The sequence below is a fragment of the Antrostomus carolinensis genome, unplaced genomic scaffold (assembly GCF_000700745.2).
Source record: "Antrostomus carolinensis isolate BGI_N321 unplaced genomic scaffold, ASM70074v2 scaffold48026, whole genome shotgun sequence".
NCBI classification, from domain to species: Eukaryota; Metazoa; Chordata; class Aves; order Caprimulgiformes; family Caprimulgidae; genus Antrostomus; species Antrostomus carolinensis.
The window spans coordinates 881-17,736 of record NW_010324857.1 but is presented as its reverse complement, the minus strand read 5'-3'; positions in this window follow the sequence as shown (position 1 = coordinate 17,736).

Genomic DNA, 16,856 nt, shown 5'->3' with positions numbered 1-16,856 from the left:
CCATCCTCAAACTCTGTTAAAAGTTATCTGTTTCCATGCCATGGAGGAAGAGGTTGTATTTAAAACTGAGCCTTTTGGAACCTAGAAAGAAATATAGCTCCCAAAATGATCATCTGTTCCTGGGATCAATTCAGTAATCTCTAGTCCGTTTGAAATACATGCCATTGAATGTAAATGGTTCTATTTCCATCAGCTTTTAGCTTTTTATTTACTCTTTATAGCAAATTTCTTCTCCACAGACATCTGCATACCCCCTTGCTCATTCTAGCAGCTCTGGCACATTTACACTGGTTCATCACTGCACTTCCCACGTAGAAATCTCCTGTCAGGCAAGAGATGCTGTGCTCCACCCTCCACAGGCCTGCAGGAGGCATGGAGGCACTTCGGGGTGGGACGCTTGAGGCACGCATCAGCTAGAATTCAAAATGCTAAAAAATATTTGGTCCCTTAAAAGAAGCTAAACATGGCGAGACGGTGGCATGTAGGCAGGCTGCTGATCAGCATGGTTGCCTGGCCACGCCTTGCACTTATTTTGTGCAGTCTGTCCTGTCTTGTTGTTAAATTCCATTCCATTTTCCAGAGCGTGAAAGATGCTCTGTTCTGGGTGCATGTGTTTTATGATGGAGGTCTAAGTGCCAGGAACAGGAGAGTCTGGAGTGAGTGAACTCAACTGAAGTGAGTGAGAGCGTGTGAATGTGTGTGATCACTAGCCAAAATGAAGGAGAAGTGATGTGGGTGGCAGGTGTGTGCCCCTGTGTGGCCCGTGGGGTGAGCTGGCTACCAGAGGGATCAGGGGAGTCTCAGCCACCTGTCACAGAGCCCTGTTTGTGTGTGTGTGTGTGTGTGTGTGTACCTGGGAGTGAGAGGCTGGTACCAACAGTTGCAGTGGAGCTGAGGCCTCAGGGGTTGCGATGTCCAGGACCAGTAACTGAGGAGACTGGGATAGAGGGGCAGCTACTGGGCTGTCTCAGTAGCCCTGCTGCAGGAGGGATCTGTGCTGCACACAGTGGATCTGTTGGAGAACAAGCCTTATGAGGAGTGGTTGAGGGAACTGGGGGTTGTTTAGTCTGGAGAAGAGGAGGCTGAGGGAAGACTTTATCACTGTCTACAACTACCTGAAAGGAGGGTGTAGGGAGGCAGGTGTGTGTCTCTTCTCCCAAGTAACAAGTGATAGAACAAGAGGAAATGGCGCCAAGGGAGGTACAGATTGGATGTCAGGAAAATTTTTTTCACTGAAGGGATTCTCAGGCACTGTTTTTTTTGAGGTGGTTGAGTCACCATCCCTGGAGGTGTTTAAAAGACAGCTAGATGAGGTTCTCAGAGATACAGTTTAGTAGCGGACAGGTACAGCTGGACTTGATGATCTCAAAGGTCTTTTCCAACCAAATGATTCTATGATCTCCATTGTGCTCAATCAGAGACAGGAGCAGGATGAGGTTGTTGGTGCTGTTTGTGTGAATGCTGAGTGTGTCTGTGATGATTTGTGTGGCTGTGTATAGATCTAAGTGTATGTGTTGCATATGCATCTATGCATACTGGGAATACTGGCTGCACCTGGGGGCAGGGAGCTGCAGCCACCTTGCCTCTGCTGGGCTGCTGGATTCACCCATGATAGCACAGTAGGGCATGTGACGATGTGCACCAGAGCTTCCCAGCAGCTCTGGAGCCATCTCCATTCCCAGGCCTCTGCAGGCTCCCAGGGCTGGGCTGCCAAGGCTTTCTCTAAACCAGTGGGAGGATGAAACTGTAGTTAAAAGCAGAGCATGAGCCTGCCCCTGCATACTGGGATCCAGCTGCCTCTTTCTGTAGAGGCAGCCCCTGCTCCTTCCCTCCATCTGCAACCTTTCACACTAGATGGGGAGGGCTGGGGCATTCCTACCACAGTGTGGATCCAGACAGGGATGCTGGAAAGGTGGGAGAGATGCCACCACTCCAGAGCAGAAGGCAGCTGTCCAGAAGCCTTCAGTGCAGGTAGCAGTGTCACCCCTGTTTTATCCCCATTTACCCCAGGTCTTTCTTCTGTCTTCTCAGCTGTTTCCGAGCACAGCGCCGTGGCCCTTCTGTAAGTCTCACTAGAGACCCTGGCATGCCGTGCAGAACAGGCTGCAGCACTGCTCTGCGAATCCACCGCAAAGACCCCCCCAGCCAAAGAGAGAGACCACCCTCAGGGAGTCTGGTGCTCAGCACACGCGACTTCACAGCCCCGAGTTTGCCAAAGGACACACAACCTTTGCTCTCAGTTCTGCTAGCCCACTGATGGTTTCCATGAAGTGTTAGACTGTGGAAAATATTAATGTTATTCTGGTAGATGGTGGCATCAAATAGTTGAAGAACACTAATATCAACCAATTATTTGTCTCAAAGTCCACACCTGTTCCATAATAGCAGAACTAAAGGCCTCTAAAATTTATTTATTACCACTTTTCTCCAGTTGAAATATCTCATCTACCTAGACAAGGGAAGAGAATATGTGATCTTGCATGCACTATAGTCATAAATATTGAATAATAACTGAAAATTCTTTGTCTAAACAGTTTCACAGATCCTAAGAAATATGTTGGGAGAAAATAATTCTTTAATATCTGTTAAATTACTTTAAATGCAATGATACCCACTGAAGAGTTACATCACACACTGTGGTTGAAAAGGAAATTTCTGGGTTCTAATTGGCATTGGGCCTGGGGCAATGTTACTTCCCCTTATCGAAAGCAGGATAAAGGTTAGTGGGTTTTTCCTCTTCTGCTAGAAACAGCAAGAGCAACATTAATCCACAGACATGATAGATCAAGTTCTACTCTGACAGAAGGAAGGAAAGAAACATGGAAAATCAGAAAGAAATATGGACAGTGAAGTGTGAAAAGAGGAACTGAAAGCAGTACATTGTATTTTAGTATTGTTTTCATCCAACCTCTTCTCAAATTCTTTCTCCCTTCAGTTAGTATGTTGGGGGTTTTTTTCTTTTATAATGATACTTTTACTTCTCCAGTATACTTTCTTTTCATTTATCCATCTTCCATTCCAACTTCTGCTAATCAACATGACTATTCCATTGTAATTCTATCATCAATCAACTCTTAAAGAACAGTATTTGCTCCTCTCCATATAGAGCTGATAAGCATTTTAGAACATGAGTGGGTCATAAAGCTAATTTTAAAATGGGATTTTTACAAACACATGCTACAGAATTTCTCATTTAATGTTCTGATGAGATGATGAAAGTCGAAAGATAACTGGGTTTCTGATTTTCTTGTCATTGTTTCTGTACGGCATCTATAGAAAGGATATAGAAGGTTTTCCTTTTCACTGAAATTTTTAAGGATTTCTTGATCTAAAAAAAAAAAAAAAGCTATTTGTTTTGGGGTTTTTTAACATCATAATTTTAATCCTTGCACTGGAAGATTCGGTAGGTGATTGAAGAATAAGAAGCTAATTATATGAAAATAAAACCAAACCAGTTGAAATAGATTTATAAATTAAGCCACATTGTTTGCAGATCATGGTTGCTCTGTATTTTTAACACAAATTTGATAAAAAACTCCGACAAACACTCATCAGAAACTGATGTCTCCATCACAACTGGAGTAATGTTCCAACTCAAGTTCCCTAAGCTCAAGTCCCACCCCCGTTTTTTGGGGGGGGAAATACTGTCCCTCTTTCTGTTACAGTACTGTTAAGATAAAAAACAAGATTTATTTTTAAGTTATGCCTTTCTAAATAATAAAGATGAAAAACATTTAAAGAGGAAAAAAGATGGAGGAAAGACAATACCCTTTCCTCCAGGTTTTTTCTTGTTTGAGGGGTTTTTTGAGCATCTTAAGTTCGGACTCTCAGAAATTGGAAAATGTGTGTACTAAGCATTCCCAAGCAATATGATATAATGACCATTTTGATGAATGCACTGGAAAAATTCTAGAAGCCATCTGGATGACTGTATCCCACCTTGCTGATCTAATATTACTACTTTTTCCCTATTTCAGTAGCTCATTTTGCCACAGACTTTAATTTATCATGGAGACACATAATTTCTTAGCTGGACATATTTGCAGTTTCTTTGCATTTCTGTGATCATAGAAAACTTGCCTTGTTTTGCATTACTTATTAATCTCAACAAGTCCATTCTCTCTTGGGTTTTCTCAATTCCTATTACCACTGTGTATTCGTTGATACTATATTTGGTTCTTGTGCCTGTATTTTGTTCACTTAGCAAGGCACATGCTTGAATCGGGCATCTGTGCAGAAGCCTTTAATAATCTATTTTGTTGTAACTTCTGTGTTGGATGCTAAAAATCTTCTCTAATTTATCTTCTGTATTTTGTTCCACGCTAAGTAAGACTAATACATTTTGAGAGTCTTAAATTCTGGTTTTTCCTTCCTGACATGATGCTGGTGAAGATGTACACCATATAACAAACATGTATTTGTGTCAATTGCTTTGAGATGTGTCATGCCAATTAACATAAAAAGAAACATTTTAATTAAACAGTGAATTTCCAGCACCTCTATTATCCGCTGTTAGCAAGCTTTCTTCTGTTTCTCAAGTTTTACTTTCCAGAAACATTATCATTCAATATTGGTAGCCAATGTTAATATTGGCAAAGACCAATATTTAGAGTAAACAGTTCAATTATTCTTTTCCATTGTCTTATTTTCCCTGAACAACTAAGAAAACAACAAATGTAATTGCAATAATTATGATCAGTCTTTAAATTGTTCTTTCCCTGATACCAATTTTCATTATACTCGTGGGAGTGTAGAATCTTTGTCAAACAGAACAACATCATGTCCTGTCAAATGTGGTTGAAATAAAAGAAGCTGAAGTCACTGGGAAGGACTGACAGATGGATGGATAGCATAATCATAGAAACCTTCCCTGCATGCTTTACAGAGAGCCATTCAACGCCAGCTAAAAGGTCAACATCAAGGAAAGGAATAAACCCGTCAGGTGAACTGTCCCTGAGGTGAAACTCAGATGAAAGCATTCAAATTCTCTCAGGTAAAGCTGAGAAATCAACCTGAGTCATTTGCATAACTGTGTAAGTATTCTAGCTTGTACTGAGTGAGGAAAGATAAGACGTTAGTTAGGTGCTGTTGGCACCTACCAACAGAATCACTTGTGGAAGATGAACAGTAAAAAGCCTGTTTTCATGGATGAGATAGGGCTGAACAGTTTGGCACTCATCACGGCAGAGAAACGTCTTGGTTTCCACAAAACAGATGTCCTTGAAAATTTTTATGAAAAATTAAAACACCTACAGCTTGGAGATGTCTGTAAGATTAGGAATCAGATGGGCAGTTCTCAGGAACTTTGCTTTGGATATGGGTAATTTAAATTACTTCCCAGACCATTCTGCCTCTTTCTGCAGATAGATCCCCTCTTAGAGCTGTCTAGGAAACAGAATTAATGAACAAACCTCTAGCACTAACATTTTTCTTCTTGTCTGGAAACACTTTCAAACCAATACTAAAGGCTACTGCATCATGTTCTCACCACTAAAAGGAGATTAACAGAGAGCCTAATGTCAGACACAGGCAGTTCTGTTCAGAGAAGCAGTTATGTCATCTAAGCTAAGGAGGTACAAAAAAAACCCAAAACAAAACACATCCAATTAACACAATTTAAAAAAAAAAACAACTCAAAGCCCTGTCTTACTTGCAGAACAAGTATCAGCCAGCATGAACAGCAGCGATGGGTTTCTCCTCATTCTTCGCTGTTTCTCTGAAGTGCAGAGAATGTGTCCCCAGGGGCCTCATTCAGCACAGTAAGTACAAAAATGTCAATATGAACCACAGCAGCAGCCCTTTTTTTGCTGGCCTACAGCCAACACTACAGAAGTAATATGCAACAGACAATTTCATATATTGTACTCCATATGGGTTTAAATTTTAATTTCTGTGGCCAGCAGGTCACATGGGCACTGTCCTAAAGCATAAGAATACCATTAGCATGACATCTATGTCCCATAGTTTTATCTCTATCAGTGGGGAAGAAGAACCACCACAAATACTCCTCCGGAATGAACCAACAGATCACAATGCACCTTTCTTCCCCAATTCCCTTCCCCATACCCTGGAGCAGGAAGAGAAAGGTGTCACTGCCACTGCTGCCTCCAGAACTACTGCCACCATGGCTGCTGCTGACACCTCCATCCCCACTTGCAGCTGGAAGATAATCCTGCACAAAGAAGGAGCCCAAGGGCTCTGAGGGCCCTGCCTGTCCTTCATGTCTGCCTGGTGAGATAGGGACCACACTTCCATCACCTCCTGCTGTCCTCAGGCTCTGCAACACACCTGCAGGGAACTGCATGGAGCCTTCCTGCTATGTTACCCCCTCTTTTCCTCTCTCTCCCTGATGCTACTATACATACAGATGGTTCCCCACCCTTCCTTTCCTTCTCCCATTCACAACATAACCCCCCCCAGGCTCTCTCTTCCTCCACACATTTCTCATCTTCTGTTTTCCTGCCCCTGCCTGTCCCTGGGCCAGCCCTGCTCCATGCTCTGCCCCATGCAGCCTGGGCTTCCTGCCCTGCCTTTGTAGAGAAGCTGGGACAGATGAAAGAACAGGGCTCCTTTGACCCCAGGGACTCTCAGTCCCTCTCTGTGGGGTGGGCAGCACCACTTCCAAGGCAATGTCAACAAGCCAAGGTGGGATTCCATTGATGCACCTCTGGGCCCATGACCATTCCCCAGGCAGCAGGATGAGTTGGAGGAAAAAGCAGAACAAGAGCCTGCTCAAAACACCAGTCCACGGGGGTAGCAGCAGCCCATCAGTGCCAGGCTCCACTGTCCTTCCTGTCCCCTGCCTCAGCTGTGGGGTATCATTCTGGCAGCCCCAGAGTACACAAGCAGGTGGCTATATCCTTCTCCACCACAGCCATTGTGCACTCAGCCACAGTCCCCATCAAGCATCTGGTTTTGAAACAGCAGCAATGGTCAGAGCCAGCCAGAAGGCACCAAGACTGCTGCCTCCCTCTCACCACCCTCCCCAAAAAGCAAAGTGTGGGAGTTTCCAGAAGCAGTGATGGCCTAGGCAATGACAACAGCCTACAAAACATAGCAGGTTTTGTTCCTGGAAAAACAAGCGACTCCGTAGGAGGTAATCATAGAATCACAGAACGTTATGAGTGGGAAGGGACCCACAAGGATCAAGTCCAACTCTTGCCCTAGCATAGGACAGTCGCAAGATTCAGATCATGTGTTTGAGGGTGTTGTCCAAATGTTTTTTGAATGTTACCAGGCTTGGTGCCATGACTGCCTCCCTGGGGAGCCTGTTCCAGTGCCCCACCACCTTCTGGGTGTAGAAACTTTTCCTAATGTCCAACCTAAACCTGCCCTGGCACATCTTCCTGCCATTTCCTCTGGTCCTATCATTGGTCACCAGACAGAAGAGATCAGCACCTGACCCCCCTCTTCCCCTTGTGAGGAAGTTATAGACCACGATGAGATCTCCTCTCAGTCTCTTCTTTTCCATACTGAACAATCCAAGTGACTTCAGCCTCTCTTTGTATGGCTTCCCCTCTAAACCCTTCACCAATTTAGTGGCCTCCTCTGGACACTCTCCAGTACCTTTAGATCCTTTTTATACTGTGGCACCCAAAACTGCACCCAGTACTGGAGGTGAGGCCGCACCAGGGCAGAGTAGAGCAGGACAATCACCTCCCTCAACCAGCTCGCAATGCAGTGCTTGATGCTTGATGACACAATGAGTAAAGGGCTCTCAGTGAGACTTCATTCTCCTCAAGCACCCCCAGGTGCTGGGTGTAGAGGTGACGCTAACTTCTGTCTCACCCCTCTTCCCAATGCTGCTCTTCTCACTACCCTCCCCTTGTTGGCCCTGAAGAAGCTGGTATTTCCCATCAGCCCACTCTCGCAGAAGGGGAATGAGTTATGGCTGCCCTATCCCAGGCACTGCTGCTCCATCACTGTAGAGTCCTTCCTTTGTATTGTCTGTTAGGGCGTGATGGGCCTGCTGCTCACAGAACTAAAGCTCTGTGCAGTGATGTGGGTTTAATCCTTCTGACACACCTGCTTACAATCCGGTACCTAGAAGATTTGGCATGTATGGGTGAACCAAGTCACATATATAGCATCTTCCTCTGCCCAAGTCAACTGGGTCAAGAAGTCTTGCCATGTGTTTGGAAACAGATGCTAAGCATGCAGCTAGCAACCTTCCAGCTGCACCAGTAAAGCACGTGCTTCTTGCTCTGAGAGCCTACCTCTGTGCTGCAAGCCACTTTCTGGCTACCACCTGGGATAAGAGGGAGGTCAAGTGTCTGAAAAGCTGCAGAGGTGGGCAGAAATGATGCAGCAGGTTTTCCTTCAGGGAGAGCTCTGGTCATCATCAACCAATGAGTGCTGACCATGCTTCAGTACTGCATCCACACTCTGTGACTTATCCCTGCAACACTGACCAGCCTTCAAGAGAAACTACTGGACTTCTGGATAGTCTTTATGGCTCAGACAGTCCCACCTAGATTGTGCTGGCATGTGCCTTCCCCCACCACCTCTGAGACGTCTGTCATTCTATACCAGTGACCCAAGAGGCCTCTTGCAAGACCTTCTTGAACTACTGGTGTTTTAGAAAGCCCTCCTCAGAACCTGGAAGCTCTCTGGAGCAATCAAATCCCTCATGACCACAAGCAAGGGGGATTCTCCCTGTTGAGCCCCACCTGAACAAAACTCCAAGTGCAGGCAGAAACCTTATCACTGCATGGAAGGATCGTCCCTGCAGAATCACTAAAACTGGGGACCACCGGGTCTATGGTCAGTGAGTCGAGGTCAACCCCACACTGCTTGCCTGGTGTAAAGTGTAGAACACCCAGATTATACCACCATCTCCTACTTCAGGCAAGTCCCACAAGAGGGTAGTCCCCTCCAACACCTAGGTCCACGGAGATACCTCTGAGGCCTTGACCTGTGACTCTCTATCCAACTCACACACCACTTCAGTAAGCTTTGAACAACCAGATGACCTCCCTTGAGAACACTTCTGCACATTTATGCATCAATTGCTTAACTTCCTTCCCCTTACACCCAATCACAATACATAGCTGTAGGACCACTCGTTGTCAGGAGAAGACGAGGAACCCTGGTGGCCAATTTCTATTCTGAGCTAACTCCATAGACCAATGTGAACTTCAGCTGGAAAAATCCTCCATCAAGCAGAAGGTACAAGTTTGTTCACAGGACCCCCAGACTCATGTCTCTTATGCAGTGAAAAGGCGACTGGTATCTTTGTACATCAAATATGCCAGTCGTCTGACTCCTCCAGAACTTGTTATACTTGTTCTGGCTACACTTCTCACATCTTTCCCCATCCCAAGACCTAATAAATTCTGGGCCCTCTTTATCAACTTCAGTGTTTCTCACCAAGCTGGCTACATCCAGCTCCAGGAGAAGCAAAAACCAAGATCCCAGCAACTAGCAGTGCTATTTCTATTCCCCTGTTCTGGGCAGGGCATCACGAGGCAGCATCCACCAGTCCCTGGATACCATGGAAATACAGAGGTGCTCTGTTCACTGTTCCTCTTTGATCCTTATTTTTCTGGTTTTAGCCTGTTAGTCTTTACCTTGTTATCTTTTCTTATTTTTTCTTTTCCTCCAGTCCCCCAACCCACCTCAGTGATTGTCTCCTTTTCTTCCTGGTTTCTTTTCTTCACTCTCTTCCTCTTTTGGAGGGCAGTGGGAAAGTAGGCATTTAGCATTTGTGTGGGATGTATATCAGCTTGTCCCTAAAGTGGGAGTGGATGTGTGAGAAAGAGGGTACGAACATGGGAAACACTAGTGATATTTTCCCAGAATACTTGTGCTAGCCTCCTGCAATTTACACCCCAAGAATTTCCTGAGACAGAGATGTTGCCTCTGCATTTAGTAATCTTTAAAGGAGTTTTCGTCTATCCAGCTGTTCACTTTTTAAACCAAAGAAAACTTTTAGTATCCATAGCATCCTGTGTCAAGGAGTTCCACAATTTAACTCTGCATTATAGGAAGAAGTGCTGGCTTTTGTTTGTTTGAAACTTGCCAATTGCTAGTTTCATTTGATGTCTAGATTCTGTTTTGAAATAGATAATGAAATATTCTTCACTCTTCATTTTCTCCATGCTGCTCATAGCACAGAGAAAATTCATGATTTTACAGATATCCATCGTAACCTTCCCTAATCATCTCTTTTCCATACTTGAGAAATCCCTATCTATTTAAGTGGCTCCTCACATATAAGCCACACCGTACCTTTTGATTGGCTTTGTTGTCCTTTTCTTAATCTTTTCCAGTTTGATTATGTCCTTTTTGAAATGGGAGTGGGCAATCAAGGACAACACATTATATTCAAAATAAGGGTGTAGTATGGATTTATGCATAGTATAATGCTGTTTCTCATTTTATTCTCTGTTCTTTTCCTAATTACTAACATTTGATTGGCATTTTTACTGGTACTGAGAATTAAGCTACTCATTATAACCCTAAGATCTCATTCTAGCATGAAAATAGTAAAACTAGAACCTTCATATGTAACACCAGAATTGCTTTGCCTGTGTGCATAATTTTACATTTATCTACACCAAATTTCACCCATAATTTCAACACCTAGTCATCTGATATTGTGAAATCCTTTTGCAAATCTCTTTTTTTGCAAACAAAACACAGCTTTTTCTTTGCTCCCCCAAATGACTACTGTCATTATCATATTTTATTACCTCATTATTTACTCCCCTTATCATTCAAGGATATGCACAAATCTGAAAAAATATCCCTGTGAAAACTGGCCATTTCATGCTAATCCTTGTTTCCTATCTTTAGCCAGCTACTTAATAATTTCAGGAACTTCCCTTTGATTCAAGAGCAGATTCATGTCTTTAACAGCCTGGGGTGAATGACCTTTACGAATGTGCTTTGCAAATCCAAGTAGACTATAGCCATTGGATCTCCTTTGTCAATATGCCTGTTGACTCCTTCCAAGACTTATAGGGCATGATATCCCTTAACAACAGTAGTGTTAATGCTTCCTCAGTGTATCTTATTTGTCTATGCATGTACTAATTCTGTTCTTCAGAGTAATGTTTATTAGCTTGCCTGCTAGGCGTATCTTGTTTACTAGACTGTAGTTTCCCAGATTTCAAAATCATTTTAAAATGTGGCATCACATTAGCTACCTTCCAATCTTCTTCTACTAAAGTAATCAGAAGGCGTTACAAATCATAATCAGTAGTTCAGCTCTTTCAGCCTCAAATTTCTCCAGAAGTCTTGCAAAAATACCATCTGATGACTTGTTACTCTTTTGTCTATCTGCTCTACAACCTCATTTACTGAGGCTTTGATTTGAAACTGACCTTCTGATGCATCCCCAACAAGGAAAAGTCCCGCAGGAAAAACTTCCTCAACTTCCTCCACAATGAATGGATACAGAATTTTTCTTTGTTTGTTTGAGGTTGAGAGTGGGGTGGTGTTCTGCTATGATCTTAATCTTTCTGAGTCACCTGAAGCCTCTTTATTGGTAACGCCATGCACCAAGTCCTCCTAACTATTGCACAAGGCAAGTTACTTGTCTTTTACAGGCTCTTTGAATGGCTCCTGATGTAAACCCCACACGTAGGGTGAAATGAAGTCCTTGTTACTACTGAGTTTCCTGCCTTCACAGCCTCTTTGATCTTCCTGTGGCTGTCACAGCTTCCTGTCACCATCTTAGCCAGTTATCATGAATGGTCAGTAGTGTCAATCCCTAAAACTATTTTTTCCCACGTGGAATGTCAATCCACATGCTAGCCATTTGGATCACCAAACTATTTTCTCCAATTTAGTTAAAGAAATTTTGAACTGAAACTTTCCCCATAAGCCATGCTTGATCAGCATCTGTGGATACAACCACATCTTCCCAGGATACAGGAACTACATTTCCTTTAAAAGTCTTGCAGCTTAAACTCACAGAGAAACAACCTAATCATCTACTCTGACCTCCTTAAAATAAGACAAGCTAAATGTATTCACTTTGTTAATTATACTTTCTGTCGCTGTGCTTCAACTAGAGCATTATTTTTTTTAATCTTGATTTTTTATGTGTTCAGGTGACAGAGGACTCAGCACAACTCTAAGTAAATTATTCCAATAGTTAAGTAGTTTCACCATTTGATTTTTTGCCTCATTTCCAATTTGAATGTATCCACCATCCTTCCATCACATCTTAACTGTTTTCTGCCAGGTTGAAGAGTCAGACAGCTTTTAGGTCTTTTTCTTCACTCAGAGACTGTCATCAAGTCACTTCTGTAAGTTTTTATTCATGGTTCCATGATTATTTTCTGGCCATTCTTCAGTTTTGCAGTACTTCTCAAAGTGATAATAATAGAATTGGACAAAGTAGATGAAAAATAGTATTTTTCACAAGTGCCACATGCAGAGAAAATATAACCTTCTGTCCTCCTGTTCAATATTCAGCTCTTAATAGATCAAAGAACCACATTAGCTTCTTTGGCTGCAGCATCACAATAGTCGTTGTTGATCTACTGATTATGCGTTCAGATAGCTATAATCCTTTTCAGTGTGACTGCTTTCTAACATAGAGCTCTGGCCCTGTAAATACTGTTCGCACTCTGCCATTAGATATATGAACTCATTATTTGGTTAGATTGAAACACTCACTGTCTGTCAAGATTCAGTACTCCAAATAAATCAAACTGTTCCATATCAGTGATTTATCCTTTTCATTTGTATTTTCATTTTTACCAGTTCTTCCAGTCTCTGTAGATTCAAACAAGTTTATCAGTATTTTAGATTTCCCTCAGGATTTTGAGGAATTTGTTAAAATCACACAGTTCTGACAACTGTACTGAGAAAGGTGGGATCATAGAAGAAACATAAGCTTTGCAACCACGGTTCTTTCTTTGTTACTAATTTGCTATCTATTGAATTTTGATGCACTTAAAATGTACCATATTCATATATTATTAGTCAAAGAATCATGTGATACTAAGTTGGTTGCTAACTGATTAGTGTTTTTATCTTTTACCAATCTAGTACTTTAGATCCATTACCATGATTGTGCGTAAGGTATTTCTATCATAGAAGTACTTGGCTGCAGAGTGTCATCAAAGTCAAGAAATTAACTTATCAGAGAATGGTTTGGGTTGGAAGGGACCTTTTAAGGTCATCTAGTCCAACCCACCAGCCCCCCTGATAAACTAACTTGAAAGGATACAATTTGCATATACCCATTCTGACTGGAATATTATCTTTCTAATATTTTATTGGGAATTACAGCAGACTGACAAAATTAAGTACCAAGGTAATCTCACTGAACTTTTAATATTGTGATAAAACCCCAGTTTTTCACTTCCAGATCTTCCTTGCTGTTTCAAGACTTACTGAGAAACAAAGCTTTGACTTTTTAACCAACTGCTTAAAAACTCTCTAGAACAATTTATCTTGAATTGGCAGTTGTAAGTATCAGTCTAAAATAGTGGTTTGCTGTTGGAGAGCATATCCTTGTTAAATGAGCTATAAAGTATTTTCCTCCTACTTCCCTCCAAAAAAAACAGGTCTAAAATATTTATTGATTAGTTCACTTTTTCTCCTTCAATACATGTCAGTCTATAGAAGTCAGACTCCCAGCTCTACCATGCCAATAAAATACCATTCATTACTTTATTACTTTTCCCATCAGCTCCTTTGTAATTTCTCTTATAATTCTCTCATATTGCCGCCCATAAGAGTTCACGAAATCAGTATGTTGCCCTTCAGTTTTGTTCCTCAAAATCACATCTATTGTGTTGCCCACAAAAAAAAAAAAAAAAAAAAAAAAGAAGTCTTAGGTCAATCAGCAACATGCCAAAGACTGTTTTCTTATACGAACAACCGCTGCCGATACACTTATCTCACACGTTTTTTACTATGCTTTCCTTATAAAGCTAGGCTTATCCATTCATGCTATTTGGTAGCCCTCTCCCCACAACAACTTAGAAACCACTAGGCTATTTCAGTAACCCTGACAAGAAAGAGACGGGTCTCAGAGATGACCAGTTCGTACACACTTCACGACAACCGGCTACCAGGTCCAGGAGACAGTCTCTGTTCAGATCCTCACTGGCAGAAATAAGTTCTTATCCCAGAGCTCTTTAGTTGAGTTTTTGAAGTGATCAGATTGAGAACTGCTCAAAAGAAGAAAGGTCAGACCGGGAAGAAGTAGGAGTAAGGTGAGACCAAGCACAAAGCAGTCTGATCTGGAAGGACAGGCATCCCTTTGTCCCGCTGTTCTGCTTGTCTGTCCCTCAGGTACGAGAGCAACAAGACACCTGGATGCCTTTCTTCATGTATTCCAACAGTTTCACCCACACTGCCTATGAAGTGAAGGTTTCTACACAGAGCTCTGTGCTCCTTCCACCTGTGGGCATGCAAGTAAATTAATATATCCCTAATGCCATGACCCCGTTCCCTTCGGCATTACCATCTCCTCTCCTAGGCTCCTCCTTCTCTTTATGTCTTTTCACTGACTCACACGTTGAAGGCGAAGGAGGGAGGAACTGGACACTGGGCCCCCTTGATACGATGTATGTACGCAGACTGGATGTCTCAGTTTTTCACACTCCAAGTGCATAGACTACACTTGCCGTACCAAATCTCACTCCACACACCTTCAGATCTGCGGGGGGGTGAGTAAGGAGAAAAACAAAGGGGATGTTCACTGATTGCTCTAGCTGCTTTCCCTCTCTCCTGTCAGTCTCCTGTCCTGCTCCCACTCTGCTGAATCTAAAGTGGCTGGATTAGAAGTGGGTGGTCTTTGAGTAGTCTTTGGCTCCATTTCTCCTACTGTGCATGCTATGAGCCATTCATTTACACTTAGTATAGCACATCTGGAGTTATCATGGTGAGGGAGTTTGTGGTGCATGGTACTCCCAGTAGTTAAAGGAAAGTGGTGATGTGGGAAAGGTATAGGAGTATATTAACAACATGTAGAAGACCTGGGGTCCTCTGGCAGTACAGGACTAAAGCAACAGGTCTAACCTGACTCAGAAAGGCAACAACTCCAGGGTTTAGATCCTAAGCACAAGATCACAGGATAATTCAGGTTGGAAAGCACCTCTTGAGTCCAAATTCATGCTCAAAGCAGAGTTAGCTATGAGATTTGATCAGGTTACTCAGGACTTTACCCAGTTTGGTCTTGAAAAGCTCATAGAATGACCACTGGCACAGCTCCCAGCTGGATTTTGCAGCCTTAACTGCCCAGCAACCTCAGTGAAAACCTCTTTTACATTCACTGAAATTGAGTTCCAGCTATGATGAGAGTCACTAGGCAGCTCTCTGGGAACTATAATGGGGTAATTATCACCAATATACAGACTGACTTGTAGCTATTAGCAGAGGCAGGAGCCAGCTGCATTACTCGTTGTGTAACTGCTATCATGCCATGTAACACAAAGCACACGTATGACACTGAGGTGTGAGTGGGTGCATCTGTGGAGAAGGTGACTGTGTAACATTTTAGCCTTTTAAGATCTCTTTTCAGCTTTTTTCATACTCCAGGAAATCCTAATCTGATCATTGCCATAGTGATTTCTAGTGTCCTCTATAAGACTGAAAGATGTTTTATGATTCCATTTCAATTTTACACATAGGGAGCTGCACTGTTATGACCCTCTCAATTACTTTTCCCCAGGGAGAAGTAACCAGAAAACTCATATTTAGGAAAGAAAATGTAAAATTGCACATCACTAAACATGTGCAAACTATGACATCTAACTAGATCATAGTAAAACGTCCCTGTGGGAGATGAAGAAATCATGTGGCTTGTTTAAAATTGGAATGGAAAAAGGCCCGGAGCAAGCTCAGGGCACAATCCTGCACTGGCCCTTGTGTGGTGAATAAACTAAATGTGACTGATTACAAGCTTTCTATCACTAATTAAACTCTCCCAGCCCCCAATTTCTGAGTTCAAAATCTGCTACATTCCCGCAAATTCCAAGGTAAAACCAATACAAGTGTCCCACCCTTCTTCTATCTCTAGGACCTACTTGGTCTAGGAAAAGCAATATAGGGCCTGTACATTGAACTAATTCTGCAAAGATCTGTTAAACAGATACACCATACAGCAAGAACACAAAGCTCTACTCATGCTAGTATGTTAGTTCCCACTCACACTCTAGAGCTCAGACCTAGCACTTAAAACCACTGATTTCCCAAAATAGGTCTGAAGAATCCACTCAATAACTCCAGTAAGGCTGGAGTGAAAAATCAAGGCTGCTAAGTAAGAATTGCTCCAAACAAACCTCCTTAGGTGGAGGAGTCCAAGTAAAACTCAAGGATCCCACCTTCATCCAGTCCAACCTCTGGGACTCAGAACAGATGAAGAAAATTCCCAGTTAACTGTATAAATAGGTCCCTAATGTCCACTGTGCTCTCACCATCTAGAATAAATCTATATTGCATAAACCAAGTCACTACAGTATGGAAAGTCCAGTACCAGTACCGTTAAGTACCGTCTATATTTAAGGAGTACAATTTGCAGACCAAATGAATTTTCCAATTAGCATTATCCCATCATCATTGTAATGCATAGATGCTTTTTATATTTTCATCCATGCCCACATATCTGTATGACATTTATAAATATATATATATTTATGTGAATGATACTTGCAATAGCTCAGTTATACAAGGCTTTTTGTAAGACAGATTCCAGGTCACAGATCGTAAAAATGCTGCCACGCACAGGAACAAATACCTCCGTGGTTAAGTATGACAGCTTAACCACATTTCGGAGTGGAGAATGGATGTTACTACACGCATGTCTGTTATTTATTTGAACGGTATTGTGGGGAGAGGGAACAAGAATTAACGCTGCTAGTTCAGACACACATTGGTAGAAGGGGTAC